This window comes from Copidosoma floridanum, unplaced genomic scaffold, assembly GCF_036245765.1.
Source record: "Copidosoma floridanum isolate Cflo_tuat_1 unplaced genomic scaffold, Cflo_Japanese_pri ptg000016l, whole genome shotgun sequence".
In the NCBI taxonomy this organism is placed as follows: Eukaryota; Metazoa; Arthropoda; class Insecta; order Hymenoptera; family Encyrtidae; genus Copidosoma; species Copidosoma floridanum.
Window position 1 is genome coordinate 15,628,488 of NW_028321893.1, and position 8,454 is coordinate 15,636,941.

Genomic DNA, 8,454 nt, shown 5'->3' on the forward strand with positions numbered 1-8,454 from the left:
TATTATTTTATTGGTTTTTTTTTTTTTTTTTTTTTGCTATATTTTTATCTTATAAGTAAACATTTATGAGTTACATAACATAAACATTTTACAATAATCCTTATAGTAATGTTATAAAGTAATAATTTACAGAATTATTACATTTTTTCAATCGGGACTGAGAGTAAGAGAAGGAATGGACTCGTAAATATTACGTCTTTTTCTTTTCCTTGGCCCCTGATTTTGTGTTGATTATTACTAGTCTATTAAGTGCATCAATATTTGCTGACACTTCCATCTCAAGGCATAGTTTATAGTGCGAGTCGTATTTTACCAAGTTGATATTTTCCTGGCATGATGGGCAGATCTTTTTTAATTTCATTTGTGTTTTGCACAGCAGACTGTGCACTTTAAGGTGGCATTTGGGTATTAAATTTCCACACGATGAATGTGTTACTATTTTACGGCTTTTTTGCGAGTCTTTTTGGGAGTAATTCGCCCCATACATTTTGAGTCCTTTGAGGGCCCTCTTCGTCGATTCTTCGTTGCAGTATGTAGCGAAGCTTAGGTATAACTGTCTTCCATCGTTGCGTATGACATCTATTGGGTAGTAGTTTAAATGGCTTAAAGGACCAAAGGACATTAACAAACCGGTACCTTAGATACTACTTTTCGCAAAAGTGAGTCATTGTCTTTTAGATCGTTATTTATTTTGATCGTGTTTTCTGTTTTTAATTTTTTTGTGATTACATTTTTTGGCTGCCAAGTTATGCAATACACTACTATCTGGCACATGTTTTCTGCCCACTCAGCGGATCCATACGTTATATGAACGGGAATAATATCTTTCCGTGTTTGTTTTTTGGTTGAAAAATGAATATCTTCCATTGGATATTTGTTTTTGAAAAATTCAACAATATAGTTTGTGTTAATAGGTTTTTTTTAAATGACGCTTATTTTAGGCTTGGTACGATTTACTCTTACAAATCTTAATATTGGACTAAGCTCTTCTTCATTAACTTTTTTAAGTGTTTTGACTTTCGTTGTTGACTCTACATTGTTAGTTGGTGCTTCGATGTTTCGTGAAGATGATTTGTCTTCTATTTTAATGGTTGTTGTGTCAATTAAGGTTGCTGCAGCAACTGCCGCATCACATAGTTGGTAATATTCGGCTTCGTAGCTGGTGTATGAAGCCGAACATGGCTGTTCTTTTAATGATAACATCCGACCAAATTTGTTAAGCGATGTTTCTAATTGGGGCCTATTAATTGGTTCTTCGGTCATTATGTTTAACTAACGTCCATTTTCCGATATATTGTGGACCTTGACTTGTCTTTTATTTGGCAAAAAGACAGGTGCCGTTGACTTTGCCCAATTCCTCTCGTCTGATACATTCGACAGTGAGTCGAATAGCTCCTGTAGCGTTGGCGCTGCATTTAGGTTATCAGCCGCTATCGCTGCCTCCCGTGGTAAAAAGAATGCCACTTTGTAACTTGAGTACCCCATAGCACAGGGTTTCCGTTTGACGGACCTTACTATCCCAAAGTTTTCCAGAATTTTTTTCAGCATTAGCCTACTATAACCCCCCTGCAGCAGTATGCTAAGCTGGGATCTTTCAGCCATTGCTTCTGTGATATAAGCGTTTTGTTTGTCCATTGTGTGTGTAATTCTGCAAGCGTAAATATGATGGATGTTGTGAGGATCATTACTTGATACTGTACATGTATAAGTGTTCTTGTAGTGTAATTCGTGTTGTTATTGTTCGTAAGTGATGTATGGAATGCAGATATGAGAATAAAATTAGGTTTATAAAACTATTGGATAATGGGTAGGAAATACATGGATAGATACAATTATTACTTATCATGCTATGCTGAAACATTTGCGTATTTGTAATACACTCGAATAAATAGTTTTGATACATGCTAAAGCTTAATATTACAAAAGAGGAAAAAAAATTTCGACAATAGAGTAACATGCAGCTAAAATACAACACAACATGCGCTTTTATACTTAAAGCCTAATTATTATCATTTTTATAATTATTATATTTATTTATTTATATTAATATTTATTTTAAGATGTATATGTATACTTTTTTTTTAAATTAATTAATAAGGACTAAACGTACTTCAAATAAATCCTGAAGATAACATTAAACAATAAAGTGAAGTTAAGAAGAAGGAATACGTGAAAGGAAAAATTGATTTTACAAAGCTTAAAGTTAAAATCTTAGAACTAAGTGATGTCTATTCGACGTAGAAGGTGGCTAGTTGAATGGTAGGGTTTAATTATTGGGTTTATTTTCTGCTACTTTTGATCTTTCCTCGTAGATCAATGGTTTTGGTAAGGATTGACTTCGTTTCTGTAGTTTGTGTACAGCGTTGTCTTCTGCATGTAATCACATGTCTGTGGTAAGTCATTAACTCAACTTATTGTTGACATGATGGATGAGTCAATTCTCGGTTCATTTTTTATTTTGTACTCCTTTGAATTGGTTCAGCGTATTTCGAGCGATATTCAGGTTCATCGTTCTGCAATGCTTAAATAGCGCTTTTAGGATCCATGTATTTTACATATCCTTGGGATAATCTCCCTCACCGATCTCTAACGGTATAACAATATTCTAGGGTGCCAAATTAAGATAAATTACCAAAGAAATCTCTTTCCCTTTTCGTTTCTTTTATATCCCATAGCAGAAGACACATAAGTCTTTTTGGATTAATGTTTGGTGTATCATTGTCGTTTCTTGATGGTGTTGATGAAGAGATCTTTTCTGCTTGACAAATAGTGAATGTCATCTTAAAAGGAGAAAGTGTTTGAACTTCTTCTCCTGTATATAGAGTCTTATCAGATACTTTAGTAAATGAATCACTATTGTATTTGGTAATTATAGTTCGATGTTCATAACTATGTGAATCCATAAGTATGTGCATTTCCTTAATATTTTCTTTATTTTCTAATTGTTCGATAACTTCATGTAAGGGTTGATTTATGTTGACTCTAGTCTTTATTGTTATTTCAGATTCGGGATTTATTGTTCTACCTGGAAGCAAAATAGTATCAAATTACTATTGATTTATGAGTCCATTTCCAGTTTTTAGGGTGTATGGCGTGGGAGTATCAAACTTTGTGTCTTCATTACAGGTCTAGCTTTAGATGATTAAGGTATTTTATGTTTTTGTTCAATTTCAATATACAGTTCAGTTGGTTCTGCGTTCTCGGGGTTCTGCGTTCAGTGGGTTGATGGTACGTTTTATAAATTTTTCCGAGACACTACGTTTCATAATCTTCTTGAAACAGTTTCTTGCTTTACTGATGAGTATTGCTATTATAATTAAAATAATAATAGCTTCAATGACATTTTGTATTAAAGAAAAAAGAGAAGTTTTTTTTTTCTCCAACTTTCAGGTCCGTATTTTCTCCATTTGATTCATTATATTTTGTACATTTAATTCTTTATCTGTACGTGCTTGTTTATTAAAGTTTAATTCTCGAATCGATTTTATAGCGTCATGGAAGTCATCAGTGTCTTGCAAGGGTTCATGTAGTACTGTTAAGTTTAAGTTCACTCTTACCTGATAGATATATTGTATTTAAGTAAAAATATTATGTTCACTTGTTAAGGTTAAGTTGTGAGTTTTTCCCGTACATCCATCATTCATTCGTAGAAGACCTATACCTTTTACTCTTTCTTGTTGATCCATTTTATTAGGACAGATAATGTTCAATTGTTCTTCATTGGGTGTTGAAAATAACCATGAACTATCAGCTGGTAAATAAATCTATTGGCTTTCGGTTTTCAACGTAAACATAATTTCACAGTATTTAAATACTTTTGGTCCAGGTCGTAATAACATAAGAATTTCACATTCGTTCATAGAATAGGGTTCCTTCAGCGGTTCCATAGCCGAGCATATATAACCATATACCGTCTTATTGCATTGGTTAAATGTAACTTCGTTTAGTCGTAAATACGAATTATGATCTGCTGCTACTGCTAGGTAAGGGTACGACGGTCTTATGTAGGCAGATCCATTTTGTCCAGATTGGAGTATCATGACTGGATGTAGTCTATAAAGATTGTAAGGAGTTTGATCTACGAGTGGCAAATGTAATATTACCATGGTTCTGTTTCATTGATGTCCAACATCTAATTTGCTTAGGGTACTTATTTCGCCAGCATAAAGATTTTTTATTAGTGCTACAAATTCTAGATTTCCCGCAAGGTTCTTTACATCCCGGGCTACTGTTCTAAATATATTTGAAGAAAATAGCTTTGGATGTGCTTGACCTCTTTGTAAATCATGCAAGATGTCAATCAGATATTTATGGAAATGAATAATGTGATCTAGGGTAGCCTCAGTTCTTTTAAGGTATGCTGACAAATTAATCAGATATCTGTCAAGAGTAAAATCCTGTCCTGAAGTCAATATATCAGCAACTTGTTTTAAAATATGCTTATGGCGTTTCGTGGTATTGTATAGTTCTTTGAATGCGGCTGCAAAAATATGGCTATTTTGTTCATACAATTTAATATATTCTTTTTAATTGATATCCAAATTGTTAATGTTAGTGTTTATAACGTTAATATCATCTTCTGCAACTAAGCCGTAAAGTCCTTTAGCAATGCTCCCAATAATTCCAAAAGGTGTCAGTCTTTTCGCTCGAAAGCTGGGGGTGGAATAATGTTATTTCCCGCATGGATTCCCACAGTATTTATTATGTTCAATAGTGTTGCTTTGAGGTTTGTTAATCACTTTATTTTTAAGTTCAAGAGGTCCATTTCCATATAGCGAGTGCAATTAGAATAACCAAACTGTACAATACAATATCGAAAAGTTTCGTTTCATCCTTGAGAAGGTGTTTGTTTCAATATGAATTTATTAACATCAAGCCATATGACAATCTTCCAATCGGCTCTCTTAATTTTTGTTCCACCGATTCGTTCATAGTAAATTCCAGGGTTTGTTTTAAGTGGTTCTATGCTATAGTTGCCATGATTAGCATAGTTTAAATCTGCGCGACTTTCGAACGCTATTGTCATTAAGATGGCTCATATAATCTGCATCGTTGTGCTTGGGGTGTCGCCAATGCTGTTTTATACTTATCATGTTCATCCATGGGAATTTGTTGGAATCCACTTGCCAAATCGAAAACTGAAAAATATACGGCTCCTCCCAACTGGTCCATGATACTTGCGATATTAGGCAATGGATATGAATCACCAATGGTTTTTTTATTAAGTTCTTGGAAATCAATTACTACCCTTCATCTCGGGTTTCCATGGCTATCAGGTTTTTTAGGGACAATTTAAAGAGGTGAATTATACGGTGATGACGAAGGTTCGATTATTCCATCATTAAGTTTCTTTGCTACGTGTTCCTCTAAAACTTTTCTATGTACTGGTCGGTGACGATATTGTTTAGTGTTTATAGGGATGTTATTTTCCGTCGGGATTTCGTGTGTGACGAGGCTAGTACACGGTAAAGTGTCTCCTGGTAAGTAGAAGATTTCTGAGAATTCAGAAATCAATTGATATATTTGGTCTCGTTCTCCCAAGTTTAAATAACCGGTGCTCACAATTCCTTTTAAGTCGTTTATTCGATCTCATTTATTTTTAACAATTGGTCTCCCATGTTCGCTGCTAGTATCGGGATCAAATTCGGGTGCAATATATTCAAAAGGTAGGATTTCTCTTGGATCTATTTCAATCGAAATATCATCCTTATTAGTATTTATTGCCATAATATTACATTGACCTTTTTTATTTTTTACTATTCCTTCTCCTAAATATATGTTATTACACCCTACATCTATTCGTGGTAAGTATCCTTCAATTAAATTAGTATTAATTAAATAAATTCTTTATTTTTGACGAGTTCGAGCCTTAATCGTATATTTAGTTGCTTTACTGGTATTTTTTGTTCCTCATTAGGGCAATGTTCTACACTAGGAGTATTTTTACTATGTTCAATGGCATGGGGTTTGAGTGTATCTGGGTCGTTAAATTCATTATTGTTATTGTGTGTCTCACTTTCATCAGTTTTATTATCAGTGGGCTTCATAAAATTATCACCCTGTTCTGATAAAATCAATTTGTCAGATTCATCTTGAAAGTAAGAATCAGCTTTTATGTCTTCAAATTGTTTGTAGTTAGGTATATTTGACCTTTCGGGCGGGCCTACGATGTATTTGTCATAAAGTTTCTGTCCGTTCATTTTATCCTTAAGGCATTCTGTCTCTTTGGTAATATCAAGGGTTGTAGCTAAAATGTGATTTTCCTGTGCTTGTGTTTTAAGTTTTATGGCTTTTTGTGTTTTTCCATCTCTTTCCAATTGTTCTATTTCCTCAAGAGGTTTTAAAAAAAGGATGGGGCTCATTACGTTATCAACTAGTACTATAGCATTATGATAATATGATAATGTTGCTCGTCGTTCCTTACAAAAGTTTCGACACAATAAACCGCCATCTTTGATCGGAAAATCGTTAGGGATCACATGAAAAATTGTAGGTTTTCCTTGTATGGTCATATACGTTGTTTTTTTAGTTAAAACTGGGTGAGGTGTGATTCCAGTAAGGTTAATAATTTCACTAGTCTCTTCTCGTAAAAATGGGTGCAACTGATCTAATGTAATCAGATTTGTGGTGGCGCCATTATCGAGCATGAGTGTTATAAAGTGATTTTTCCCTTCTGTAATTGATAACCTTATGCTTGTAGGCTCATCGTCTACGCCAAGTCCCTGGCAGGTACCAATGTGGACGATTTCAATTCTGTTGCTATTTTCATTACCTGCGCTAAAACATTCTGTGTAGGGGTTGAATTTTGTCTTTGGGGGCTCACCTCCGAACGACGATTGGAGAAACTTTGTTTATTATAATTATTATTTCGGGGGTACCTATTATAATTCTGACCTCTACTTCGGTATCCTTGATTATTACCAGGATTAAAATTAGCATTCTTTTGAGTGTAATTATCATTAGGATTTTCGTTATTATATTGTCCAAAATTATTCTGATAATAATAAGAGTTTCTCGATTGATTTTGAAAATTTCATTTTCTTCCCTGATTCTGATAATTTTTACAGTGATTCTGTCCCTTATTTTGTTGTTGATATTGTCTATTATAATTTTGATAATTATTATACTGCCTATCAGCGTGATTATTCTCATTGTCGATCTGTTGTTCATTAACTTGAGCCACTTAATGTGATGAGAATGGCTGATCGGGATACCTATTCTGCTGTTGATATAAGTTGTTTAAATTATTTCTTAAGTTACTACGAGGTAGTCCTTGATATCGCGTATCCGGAATTATACCCGCTCTTATTTGGCTCTCTTATCTCAACGCGTAATTAAAAGCGTTGGCTAGAGAAGCAGATTCCTTCGCATCTACCTGCTGGCTTATCATAGGTGCTAGTCCTTTTATGAACATGTCTAACGCCATGTCTTTTATAGGGGTCATCATATGCGCGTTGTATGCATTACCTTTATCTTTCATCAAGGCTTTTTCAGCACCGCTTAGCAGTAGGTTTACATAATCATAATATTCACCAACCGATTGGCCTTGTCATTGGCGCCCTTTCTGAGTTTGATAGTAAGCAACGGTTTTTCCTGTTGCATATCTTTTTTTTAAATGGGTTATAAATGCTTCGAGGTTTTCGAAATCTTGGCCACTTACGCTTATGCGTGCGGCACTTCGTAGATTCTGCAATACTGCTCTTTTATATAAATCTTTTTGATCATCTCTGACCCAGCTTTCTCCATTTCTAACATCTTGTATATAATCCTTCAGTGCAATATTTTCCCCATTGAATATAGGGATGGATTTAATCGCATGCTGAAATGGGAAGTTGGCATTGAGAGACTCCATCAGCACTTTGGCTACTGTGATATCGGCATCATCGTTTCCATTGACCATTTTCTTAGTTGTATAATACCTTATGTGCGTTTTTTTTTCTCCTTTTTTTTTATTTTTTAAACTTTTTCTTATTTCATTTTCTTTTATTCCTTATGTGTGTCATACTAACAAAAAAAAATTATACTATTATTTTAATTTGTTTCTTTGTTTTGGAAAAATATTCTATTAAATCCTTAATATCTATTGCAGAAGACATAAGTTATATAAAAATAATTGTATATATTTATATATATGTCTGTGTACTTATTCGTGTGTGGATGTGTATGTCTTTAATGTCAGCGTTTGCTTAACGCATGCAAGTGCAATAAGTTTGCTTTAATTTTTATAGGTATACGATAAGTGTACTATGTGTATGCCCAAAGATTAAAGTAGGAGAGTGTAATCAAGCGCACTTATATGATATCATCTGCTTTAAGCAAGGGATTATACGGCGCAGGGATTTCTAATGTGGCATGTGTAGCTATATATACAAATTACTACGCGAGCATCAGCTAGTGCGCGGTGTTATGTTGAAGGGCTCTTTCTGTACGAGAGTATCCGACTTTACTCAACAC